Genomic DNA, 13847 nt, shown 5'->3' with positions numbered 1-13847 from the left:
ATCGAACCCATCGTTCTACCATTCCTAGACCGGCAAGGGAACTTGCTGTTCCAACAGGACAATGCATGTCCGTATGTATCCCGTGCCACCCAACGTCCTCTAGAAGGTGTAAGTCAACTACCCTGGCCAGCAAGATCTCCGGATCTGTCCCCCATTGAGCATGTTTGGGACTGGATGAAGCGTCGTCTCACGCGGTCTGCACGTCCAGCACGAACGCTGGTCCAACTGAGGCGCCAGGTGGAAATGGCATGGCAAGCCGTTCCACAGGACTACATCCAGCATCTCTACGATCGTCTCCATGGGAGAATAGCAGCCTGCATTGCTGCGAAAGGTGGATATACACTGTACTAGTGCCGACATTGTGCATGCTCTGTTGCCTGTGTCTATGTGCCTGTGGTTCTGTCAGTGTGATCATGTGATGTATCTGACCCCAGGAATGTGTCAATAAAGTTTCCCCTTCCTGGGACAATGAATTCACGGTGTTCTTATTTCAATTTCCAGGAGTGTATATTGCTAATAAATATGTTTGGGTTTCATAGTCAGTGTTTCTCGAGTACTCATTATGAAACTTCCCACTGTCCGAATACTTTGCGACTGAGTGTATCTGGAACTATGGTGTCACACACAGATATAATTTTACAGATACATTCGGTGATACACAGATGGGTCCAGAAAAATTTAGACACTCTTCAATAGCCAATACCAATGGAACAAAATGACGTACCGTTAAAATTTTTGCACAGGGGGAAGGTTATTTTATGTGTTCCAAGAGACCGCCATTAACAGTCAAACAACGTCTTTGCCAGTGAACTCTTGACCGAAGGACGCCTCGATGGCTTCTTGTAGCTCGTTCAGTGTAGCTGGCTTCTGTTGATAAACTTCATTTTTAAAACCTCCCATAAGTAGAAGTCGAGAGGCGTAAGGTTTGCAGATAATGGTGGGTACTCAACACTTCCTCTTCGACCCATCCACCGTCCAGGTAGATTTTCATACAAGTAGGTTCTGACATTAAAAAAAAGAATGGTTCAAATGGCTCTGAGCACTATGGGACTTAACATCTATGGTCATCAGTCCCTTAGAACTTAGAACTACTTAAACCTAACTAACCTAAGGACATCACACAACACCCAGTCATCACGAGGCAGAGAAAATGTTCTGACATCTCAGTGGTAGTGAGGCGGAGCGTCTTCTTGCTGTAGGTAAATTCTTTAATTTCCAAACACCTCTTGGATGGCTGGTTAATTCGATGTTTGCAGCATATGAAGATACCTCTCACTCTTTACAATACCTTCGAAGAAGAATGGGCTAATCATACAGAGCGATAACAGACCACACCACACCACACATTAACACCCTGTAGAATAACATATTTGTCCATATGAAAGCGTGAAATTTCGGGAGACCAGTACACGCAATTTAAATTGCTCCTCGTTCCACCGGACAACCATTGCTGCAAACTCTTCACTCTCGCGAAGCATGCCTTGAAACCACTCACGGTACTTCGTCCTTCGAGCGGTATCGTCCTCGTTCAAAGCGTGCAGCGATATTGATATGTACACCTTCCGCTTTGCAGCCTTCCGAATTAGTCGTACCCTTGATTGGCTTATCCCGCCTTCACGTGCACCCTGCTTCACAGATTTTTTTAGGTGAACTACTAAAATGTTACAACGCAGCAACCGTGGAATCTGGATCTTATAGGACGACCAGAACTTCCCTGAAGCACATACTGAACAGTACCGTCTGCTTCAAATTTATCCCGGATACGATAACTTGTTGGACTGATGCCGGAGTCCTCCTTTTATTTGGTTTGCGTACTGTGAAGTGGGATATCTGAAAGTGATCCGATCTTCAATAAAGGTTCATTTTCGGATTTGGAACTTTTTCTACTAAGTCTTCTGATCAACACCTAGAAGCCTGTCATAGGAATTGTGAACACTACATCTTCGTTGTCCATTCATTAAATGGCGCAGAATCTAACTTGTCTGCAACATATAAAGACATTTCTGTTTACAAAAGTTCTCAAAATAGAAAAACCAAATCGCATGAGTTATGCACACCGACCGGGGGGGGGGACACTCACAGTTAATAATATTATTGTATTTGGGGTAGCCTGTCTTAGCTATTTCACCTGGTATTTTGGGAGTTCTATTTCTAAATATTTTCAACAAATATTTGAAATGTGTTGGAATGACAGCAAAAAAAGGAGAATGTTCTGTGTCTTACGTCAATTTTTATGCAAGACTTTCGAGCTGAACATCGTATTTCCGTATAAATATGGATTAGAAACCAGTGGCTATAAGTCAACTATTATTAACAAATGCAAGTGCAGACGGCGTAATAGGTACGTAAACAGCGAATGGAGTCATTGAAATGCTTTGTCAGAACAGTGTAAAGCCGTCCGTGGTGGCCGAGCGGTTCTAGGCGCTTCAGTCTGGAAACGCGCGAACGCTACGGTCGCAGGTTCGAATCCTGCCTCGGGCATGGATGTGTGTGATGTCCTTAGGTTAGTTAAGTTTAGGTAGTTCTAAGTTCTAGGGGACTGATGGCCTCAGAAGTTAAGTCCCATAGTGCTCAGAGCCATTTGAACTTTTTTTTTTTAACAGTGTAAACTCCCTTAGGTCATGCGTAACTTTGCGAGTCGGTGTGAGGCTGGTGAAGGAAACAGATCAAAGCGAGTTTACCGCGTTGTCGTCAGGTCGCATCGCAAGTCCCACGCCCCAGCTGCGTCAACGCTTCTTTACCCGCAGTTTCCTGGTGCAGGTGCTTCTATCCTGCTTGACTTCGCGGAATCGCTGACCTCTTCGTGCACCTTCCTTATGTACCGAGTACAGCGACTCGCCGTGTCAAGGTCGCGGCGCTGGCGGCTGCCAACAGCAGCGCAGGGCATTCTGCTACTCCGTAGGCTGCCTCGCATGTCAGATTGTCCCAACCACTACGAGTTCCGTTCTGTTACCTCCAACATATCTAACTGGGACTACTCGACGCGCCACTGTGGCCGTGGTTCGAGGCGAACCACAGTTAATAATATTAACATTTCCAAAATATATTTTAAAAAATTTTACAAATTTCTGCCAGTTAACTTACGGCAAACACACACGATCGCCAGGTAGGACTTGCGAACTTTTACATTTTCCTTCAAGGCAACAATTTCCACCCGTAATGAAATGGCAAACTATTGCATGGCAAGAAAACACTAATAACCAACTACCTGTGTAAAACACATAAGCAAATTGAGTAAAAGCCTTAAAAGGTATTGAATTGGAAAAACACACAACAGCCTTAAAAGATACTGAATTGGAAAAACACACAACAGTTTTTGCTGACTAGAAACAATATAAAAAATCCACTATGGCGTACATTAACAACATTGCTTATTACAGCCAAATATACATAAACAGAAATTTACGTAAGTTACAGCTTCCAGATAAGCAGGAATTCGTTATGCAATTGACTAGTTCTTACCACGAGGCAAAGGGAAATTTTCTTCTTTCTTAGAGTACCTTTTACACATGTGTCTAGTAATACTAGTTATGACAGGCGAGAGACTGGATAAGGTCTCAGTGCCTTGCATTTTAAACAGTACAGCAATTGGTCCCTTAGACTTTCACAGACATGGCAGAGGCTAACAGTCGAATAAACCCGTAGGTAAGCTGGGAGGGGAAAGAAGCAATCCGAACCACAGATTTACTCTGAATCTCCCCCTTTCGTCCTCAAAAGGGGACAAACGGACCACCCTTTCTAATATTACCACCTTCCCGCGGGTGGGCAGACGAGAATGAATGGCGGGAAACCCCCAAAAATACGGCTGGTATAATTAACAAGGATGAGTAAATTGAATTCAATTAAACTTCATAAAATCTGTTAACAATCAATACTCAACTTCTACGATTTCCAGGACTGAACCAACGCAGCACCTCCAAATGCTTTGCCGAGCCGCCCGCTGTCAATCGTTTCAACGGACGCAGGAAGGCGCACCGATTTTCAGAAGCACTTCACCGGTCGACAGCATACAGCCGAACTGCAGATTAGGCCCCTTGCTGACCCACGCTCAGGAAGATTCCTTTCGCGACGAGCAGTTAACGCCCCATACCACGGAGCCGCTGCTCGCGTCGCTTACGCTGATGCCGCGGTCTGCGTGCTGTCTCTCTAGCACCGGCAGAGAAGTCGCTTCTTAATGCTCCGACTGCCAACTCTCCACGAGAGCCCATACAGCCACTTCTTAAACCCACGCGAACAGCCCACTTTTACCCTTTCCCGCTAGAGGGACACACCGAAGCCTTCAGTTGTGACAAAGGCGCCACCGCCAGAAAACGGAGGGCGACTGCTTCACTCTACGCGCTGTGGCGCGCTTTTCAAAGCTAACTTTACTAGGGCTCACCCGGCAAGAAACACTACTCGCTTATGGAAATCGGTGCCATGAAGTTCTTGACGCAGTGACACCTGGTTTCCATGATGCAATGATGCGAGATTGTGGTAATACTACCTACGGACATACTGGAATCGCTGCCATCACACATGAAAGCGTTCATAAACTTGTAAGAGAACCAGGCCCGGATATAGGACCGGGGGGCGAACCGAAGCATCTGCCCTGGGCGAAAATTTCAGGGGGCGCCAAATTCAAATTCTCGAAAGAAAAAAAAAGAAGACTTGTTTCACGAAGCGCGTAGTATCCAGCGCACGTTGGTCTATCGATTACGATAATGAAAATAAAGTTAAATGTGCAGTTCACGCTTACAGAAACCGTCCAACTAAAGAAACAGTAGACACCGTCTGAATAACAATATCAATTAACGCGGAAGTCAGTTGTAGGACTCTATCAAACCTACGTAAGTGTAGAAGTGAACAACTTACAGTTAGACTCTTTACAATAGGGATCGAATTCGCTAAATGTAATCATTGTATTCAAATATGGACGGGTAATAATTGGCTTCATTTCAACATAGAGTCGGTTGGATGATATTGCCATTCGAAAGACTTAAATATGTATCAGTTGCGAGGAAATGCTAACCACGTCGATGTAATACCGTATGTACGAGACATGTTCGTACTTCAGTTTACACTACGCGAACAAAAACACTTTATAGAATCCGCCACAGGACCTCTCCGTTCAGCGATCACCAAGAAGGCTTAACTCTTATGCTGAAATTAGCAAGCTTAAGAACGAATTAAGTATTGTTATAAACAGGAAACAATGTGAGATATTAAATACTGGCCAAAATGTATCATGTGCAACATTTAATTGTGACTATAGTGGCATCTTGTAACACGTGGTTACGAAGTAACGGCAGACAAAGAATATGACACTATGACCTCTAATCTTCAACAACTGAACTAGGAAAACGGAAATGGGAATTAGCATGTACGAGTAGCCTACATAATTCATTCCAAATCGAGCGAACATAATACACTAGCCATTTGGTTTCCGAAAGACACGTCAAACATAAGTCGGATATAGCAGCACTCACATAAATTCAGTTCTATGAACAGCTTCCAGAAAACCACCGAATAAACTGAATTGAAGAGGAGAGTGACTGAGCTGACTGAGTAATGCTTCGGCCTGAACAAGAATTCGATTCTGGAGCTAGCTCCAAGCCTACTGAATTCAAAGACACGAAACTTCTGTAACACACCGCATGGATACTAACTCCCTTCCACAGCTCACAGCAAACTAAGCACACGAAGTTAATGAAAAGTAACCGTGGGATTCAAGAACCATACTAATGATTTAACACAAATCACTGGATAAGAGCAACCACTTCGAATAACCTCAATAAATGAATCACTGTCTCGCCAATACGTCAGACCCGCTGCCATCGCATTTAATTCCAGCCTAGCCGCATAACCATTCCAAGTGCCCGTGGACAAATGTGCATCTCAACGCTGTTCGCCAACATAGCGTTCCAGCCGCCAGCATGCTGACTGGTGCATCACTCGGAAGTTCGTGACTAGCAGCTTCCGTCCAAAATATCAGAGAGGCAACTCAAAGATCTGCACTGCATACATCGATATTGGTTAGAGAAACATATTTACAAAGTATCAGCGAAGACATGTTCACGAGGTCGTGGAATTGTATCACTCAAAAACTGAAAGTGACTGTTTGACAGGCAACTTTCAACTTGAAGTAAGATTCACCGATTTCTTCCAAATTCGTTTTAAAGATTGTGTAATAAAATAAGATAAATAAGATGAATTGATTTAGTATTTTTTCGCTGCAGCGGCCCCCCACAAACTCTAGTCTGTCACTACGAATAAGAGATGGTTCGACTTTCAACAAATGTTACTACTGCTTTGCGCAATTTTCGAAAATGAAAGCTAAAACACAAGTCACACAATTACAGCTTGCAGAATAAATGTAAGTAAAGTGACTAAGACAAAAAGGGGATGGATAATCAAGCAATTTTATGGTATACCTGAAATTGTCTGTTATGCTGTTTTTGAACAAACATTTAATTAGTGAAAATAATTTACGTTCGGATAAACTAAGCGACTTCCGTCTGAAGCAATCCATTGCATGCTATTTTTACATGTTTCTGACGTGTTGCATTGCACCAGAATGAGAGGTATATCATCTTTTGTTTTTTAAACCTTTTAATTTAGTACACAGTAATGCTTTCTTCTTTTACTTTTACTGTAGGTTCTGAATATGGCTATTGCATAGCCGAAACCGGTAATCGTGTTCCAAAAAAACTTTGCCATCAAAACAATTAAATAAAAAAATATGTAAATCATATGATGGTTCTTCAGATGGTCACTTTACGTCAAATTTTAGTCCAGTAGATGCAAATCCGAAGCCTGAAACCGATGTTACATTGAGAAGATCAGCGGAGTATTCAACATGATACACAAACAGTATTTAAATATTTCTGAAGTACGACTTTCCTCCACAGTGGACAGCTGAAAATAGTCGCTGTAGTGTTTAGCACTGAAGAGCAGATCTTCGCAAATCAGTCACTATCTTGTTTCTGAAATTTATTTCGATTCGCCTTCACTAGTTTGCGTTGTTTCTTAATTAGCCTTCAGAACGTACCTGTTTATTTTCTTTAAAGGTTTAAATGGCTCTGAGCACTATGGTACTTAACTTCTGAGGTCATCAGTCCCCTAGAACTTAGAACTACTTAAACCTAACTAACCTAAGGACATCACAAACATCCATGCCCGAGGCAGGATTCGAACCTGCGACCGTAGCGGTCGCTCGGCTACATACTGTAGCGCCTAGAACCGATCGGCCACTCCGGCCGGCTTTCTTTAGATCTGTACAAAGTAAATTAGTATTCATTGTACTTACTTTCGTCACGCAGCAACTTCTTCGTTTTCCTGGTGCTACAGCTGCGTACGTTATCTCGGAATCGATAATACACTCCTGGAAATCGAAATAAGAACACCGTGAATTCATTGTCCCAGGAAGGGGAAACTTTATTGACACATTCCTGGGGTCAGATACATCACATGATCACACTGACAGAACCACAGGCACATAGACACAGGCAACAGAGCGTGCACATTGTCGGCACTAGTACAGTGTATATCCACCTTTCGCAGCAATGCAGGCTGCTATTCTCCCATGGAGACGATCGTAGAGATGCTGGATGTAGTCCTGCGGAACGGCTTGCCATGCCATTTCCACCTGGCGCCTCAGTTGGACCAGCGTTCGTGCTGGACGTGCAGACCGCGTGAGACGACGCTTCATCCAGTCCCAAACATGCTCAATGGGGGACAGATCCGGAGATCTTGCTGGCCAGGGTAGTTGACTTACACCTTCTAGAGCACGTTGGGTGGCACGGGATACATGCGGATTTGCATTGTCCTGTTGGAACAGCAAGTTCCCTTGCCGGTCTAGGAATGGTAGAACGATGGGTTCGATGACGGTTTGGATGTACCGTGCACTATTCAGTGTCCCCTCGACGATCACCAGTGGTGTACGGCCAGTGTAGGAGATCGCTCCCCACACCATGATGCCGGGTGTTGGCCCTGTGTGCCTCGGTCGTATGCAGTCCTGATTGTGGCGCTCACCTGCACGGCGCCAAACACGCATACGACCATCATTGGCACCAAGGCAGAAGCGACTCTCATCGCTGAAGACGACACGTCTCCATTCGTCCCTCCATTCACGCCTGTCGCGACACCACTGGAGGTGGGCTGCACGATGTTGGAGCGTGAGCGGAAGACGGCCTAACGGTGTGCGGGACCGTAGCCCAGCTTCATGGACACGGTTGCGAATGGTCCTCGCCGATACCCCAGGAGCAACAGTGTCCCTAATTTGCTGGGAAGTGGCGGTGCGGTCCCCTACGGCACTGCGTAGGATCCTACGGTCTTGGCGTGCATCCGTGCGTCGCTGCGGTCCGGTCCCAGGTCGACGGGCACGTGCACCTTCCGCCGACCACTGGTGACAACATCGATGTACTGTGGAGACCTCACGCCCCACGTGTTGAGCAATTCGGCGGTACGTCCACCCGGCCTCCCGCATGCCCACTATACGCCCTCGCTCAAAGTCCGTCAACTGCACATACGGTTCACGTCCACGCTGTCGCGGCATGCTACCATTGTTAAAGACTGCGATGGAGCTCCGTATGCCACGGCAAACTGGCTGACACTGACGGCGGCGGTGCAGAAATGCTGGGCAGCTAGCGCCATTCGACGGCCAACACCGCGGTTCCTGGTGTGTCCGCTGTGCCGTGCGTGTGATCATTGCATGTACAGCCCTCTCGCAGTGTCCGGAGCAAGTATGGTGGGTCTGACACACCGGTGTCAATGTGTTCTTTTTTCCATTTCCAGGAGTGTATATTCACTTCGTGAGACCTTTTCACCTGTGGCACAGCAACAACATACAGTGGTGAGATACGAATTGACTTTTACATAATCAGTATGCGTGCCGTTTATGTTTAGTTCACAATGATTTTAAGGAATGAAAAGGTTAATCAGTTCAGTCTGCTGTATCACATCGCGTACTTGATGTTGGCCGATGACAGTGGTGAGGGGTCGAAGAATTGTAATTCTAGAAATAATCTCTCCTGGGCTACTGTTATAGATTCATCGAAAGGCGCAGCAACATCCACTGATTGAACCGTAGAGGGGAAAAGCGTTGTTGGATAACTCTTTCTCAGCCACAGACATTATTATGCAAGTTGCATTTTCAGTAGTGTTCTAACATAAATCAAAACTGTGAACAATTAACAACAGATATTTTAATTTACGTTGAATGGCTTCCATGTGGCACGTACCAAAACAGTTTAGAGTCTTTCACTGGATTGTTACTAACTAGTATATGCTATCATAAATATCTCATCTAGTTGTGTAGATTTGGCCCAGCTGGTTACATGTCACCTTGGAAAACATTGTAAAGAGAAATAATTAACATTCCTGTGAAATATCATACTTACGACATCCACTAATGCCATCTTTACAAATACAAATTGTACATCATATGCGATTTACGTTGATAAACGTATGCCAAATAAGAATTTCTTTTTTACTTACGATGGCCTCCACAAATATGTAGCAATTACAATGAAATTAACAACACGCATTTTATGTACAAACGAATAGACACACGAATATGTGAATTAAATTTACCATACATTTCTACAAAGACAATTTGGCAATGAAATCAAATTCTTCCATAAAGCATTATTGTAATACAGGAACTGACGAATATTAAGACAGTTGTAGATATTTATGTGTGTGTGTGTGTGTGTGTGTGTGTGTGTGTGTGTGTGTGTGTGTAAGTGTGGTGACAAGATTTGTATTTGCCATGTTTTTGTAAAGTGAAATGGTTGTTCCGCATACAGTTGCTAAATTAAGGAAAATTGGGTTTCCAGGCAGTTTTTTTTTGGACTGGGAAGACAGCCAATCCACTAGGACGGGAGGCCGAAGGGCACGCGTTTAAGCTCACGCAGGATGGCGTGAGGTCTGGAACAGGACAAGGTCTTTATAGTAGCAAAAATAGTACGTAGCTTCTGGAATACTTAACTTTAATCCATAATTGGTGAACATCGGTCTCACGGTACATGCATCACAAGATAAATAGCAAATGATAATGGCGCCTTGCTAGGTCGTAGCAAATGACGTAGCTGAAGGCTATGCTAACTATCGTCTCGGCAATTGAGAGCGTAATTTGTCAGTGAACCGTCGCTAGCAAAGTCGGCTGTACAACTGGGACGAGTGCTAGGAAGTCTCTCTAGACCTGCCATGTGGCGGCGCTCGGTCTGCAATCACTGACAGTGGCGATACGCGGGTCCGACGTATACTAACGGACCGCGGCCGATTTAAAGGCTACCACCTAGCAAGTGTGGTGTCTGGCGGTGACACCACAGTTTTGATGAAACTCACAGATTTAATATAACATAGAAATGAACGTGAAGTATAAATGAAAAGAAAACATGTTGACTTCGTAGAAATCGACTGCGGTTGTCGTTTCCAGTTCGCCATTGAAAGCTGTTTTCTGCGTTTTACTTTACGCGCGTATCAGGCACATAATGTGTGTGCGTTCTGAATTATGTAGTCACATCAGCAAGAAGACGAAGTTGTGGGAAGCGAGAAAAAGGCAGCTTGATAATTCTTACTTGCTTTGTGCAGTGATAAGCTAAATATTTGTCACCTAAATATGGAGGTGAAAACATTTGAAACCATTCAAAATGCAATAAAGTAAGTTTTAGAACCTACATAGTGCCTAGATATTATTACTTTTCTCGTCAGTAATTTCTGTGGTACCTGATTAAGTTATGATGGAAGTAATTCTATTAGGGTGTTTTGTGTGAAGTCTTCGATCGGTTGTTAAAACTAGCAGCCATCTTGTTTTCTGTTGTTCCACTCATTTAAAGGATCTGTTCAAAAACTAACATTTTATGATGATACAGGCATGCTAGTAAACAGTCTAGAGTCAATATTACCACACACAGATCCAACAGTAGCTGGACGGGCATACCGCTTTTCACATCGATTCAATTTACGCCTTAACTGCAAAAAGACTTAAACGCGGGGCGCTCAATAAGTAATGCAACACATTTTTTTTCTGTAAGCAGGTTCGTTTTATTCAGGACCCCAGTGCTCTATAGTATTACCACTCTTTTCGCTACAAAACCACGTTTTTCAACATAATCTTCGTTTCGTGCACCGGCTTACTAGGAGCACCTGTATGACTGTATGGTATCACTCTGCACCACACTCGAGGCCTCTCATTGGCCCTTACTAGGTGAAATCGGGTCTCATCTGACCAGGACACGGTTTTCTAGTCGTCTTCGACCCAAACGATATTGCCACGAGCCCATGGGAGGTGCTGCAGACGACGTCGTGCTACTAGCGAAGGCACTCCCGTCGGTCGTCTGCCGCCATAGCCCATCAACGCCAGATTTCGCCGCACTTTCCTATCGGATACGTTCGTCGTACGTCCCGCATTGATTTCTGCACCTATTTCAGGCAGTGTTGCTTGTTGTTAGCAGCATAGCTATTCAACTCTACGCATGCGCCGCTGTTCTCGGTCTTTAAGTGAAGACCATCGGCTACTGCATTGTGAGAGGTAATGCCTGAAATACAGTCTTCTCAACACATTCTTGACACTATTGATCTCGGAATATGGAATTCCCTAACGATTTCCGAAATGGAAGGTCCACTGCGTCTAGCTCCTACTACCATTCCGCGTTCAAAGTCTGTTAATTCCCGTCGAGCGGCTATAATCACGCCGCAAACCTCTTCGTGTGAATCACCTGAGTACAAATGACAGCTCTGGTACAACGCGCTGCCGTTTTATTCTTTGTGTACGCGACACTACCGTCATCCGTATGCCTGCACGGCGCTACCCCCACTGTTATCACCTCAGTGTATTCTCAGCAGCACAGCTATTCAACAACTTCTTATTTAAAATAAAGTAGTAAATAAGGATTCTTTACCAGTTCAAAATACAGGGTGAGTCACCTAACATTACCGCTGGATATATTTCGTAAACCACATCAAATACTGACGAATCGATTCCACAGACCAAACGTGAGGAGAGGGGCTAGTGTAATTGGTTAATACAAACCATTAAAAAAAATGCACGGAAGTATGATTTTTAACACAAACCTACGTTTTTTTAAATGGAACCCCGTTAGTTTTGTTAGCACATCTGAACATATAAACAAATACGTAATCAGTGCCGTTTGTTGCATTGTAAAATGTTAATTACATCCGGAGATATTGTAACCTTAAGTTGACGCTTGAGTACCACTCCTCCGCTGTTCGATCGTGTGTATCGGAGAGCACCGAATTACATAGGGATCCAAAGGGAACGGTGATGGACCTTAGGTACAGAAGAGACTGGAACAGCGCATTACGTCCACATGCTAACACCTTTTTATTGGTCTTTTTCACTGACGCACATGTACATTACCATGAGGGGTGAGGTACACGTACACACGTGGTTTCCGTTTTCAATTACGTCTTGCAGCATAGATTGCCCGTTTTTACATCTACGTGTCCACACTTCACTATTCGACCTGCTGCCGTGGCGAGAATTAACATTATGCCACATGTACTTGGAGGTACTACCCAACCTAAAAACACACGAATTGTAACAGCTATAAGTTTTAGTACACATATAACGTAAATACTTACGTGGTGTTGTTGCGTACACTGTCCTCAGTCACCATTAGAAATGTCCTGCACTTATACCCATTACACCCGGTATAAAAAAGGGCTATGCAAGGAAACTAATGACAGGATTACACAAAGATGAAACGATGTAAATGAAGATAGTGTGGGAAATACACTATGTGAGCAAAAGTATCCGGACACTCCCAAAAACATACGTTTTTCATATTTGGTGCATTGTGCTGCCACCTACTGCCAGCTACTCCACATCAGCGATCTCAGTAGTCATTAAACATCGTGAGGGAGCAGAATGGGGTGCTCCGCGGAGCTCACAGACTTCGAACGGTGTCAACTGATTAGGTGTCTCTTGTGTCATATGTCTTTACGCGACATTTCCAGACTCCTAAACATCCCTAGGTTCACTGTTTGCGATGTGATAGTGAAGTGGAAACGTGAAGCACACAAGCGTACAGGCCGACCTCGTCTCTTGACTGACAGAGACCGCCGACTGTTGAGGAGGGTCGTAATGTCTAATAGGCAGACATCTATCCAGATCATCACACAGGAATTCCAAACTGCGTCAGGATCCACTACAAGTACTACGGCAGTTTGGCAGGAGGTGAGAAACCTTGGATCTCATGGTCGAGCAGCTGCTCATAAGCCACACATCACGCCGGTAAATGTAAGGAGCGTCAACATTGGACGATTTAATTGGAAAAACGTTGTTTGGAGTGACGAACCACGGTACACAGTGTGGCGATCCGATGGAAAGCTGTAGGAATGAGGAATGCCCGGTGAACGTCATCTGTCAGCGTGTGTAGTACCAATATTAAAATTCGGGGGCGATGGTGTTACGGTGTGATCGTGTTTTTCATGGAGGGGGTTTGCACGCCTTGTTGTTTTGCGTGGCACTGTCACACACACAGGCGTACATTGATGAGTTAAGCACCTTCTTGCTTCCCACTGTTGAAGAGCAATGCGGTGATGGTGACTGCATCTTTCAGCACGACCGAGCACCTGTTCATAATGCACGACCTGTGGCAGAGTGGTTACACGACAATAACATCCATGTAATGGACTGGCCTGCACAGAGTCCTGACCTGAATCCTATATAACACCTTTGAGATGTTTTGGAATGTGGAGTTCGTGCCAGGTCTCACCGACCGACATCGATACCTCTTCTCAGTGCAGCACTCCGTGGAGAATGGGCTGCCACTGCCCAAGAAGCGTTCAAAGACCTGGTTGAACGTATTCCTGCGAGAGTGGAAGCTGTCATCAATGCGAAG

Source organism: Schistocerca piceifrons, chromosome 4 (genome assembly GCF_021461385.2).
Source record: "Schistocerca piceifrons isolate TAMUIC-IGC-003096 chromosome 4, iqSchPice1.1, whole genome shotgun sequence".
Lineage (NCBI taxonomy): Eukaryota > Metazoa > Arthropoda > Insecta > Orthoptera > Acrididae > Schistocerca > Schistocerca piceifrons.
The sequence above is the reverse complement of the archived record's forward strand: the minus strand, read 5'-3'. Positions refer to the sequence as shown.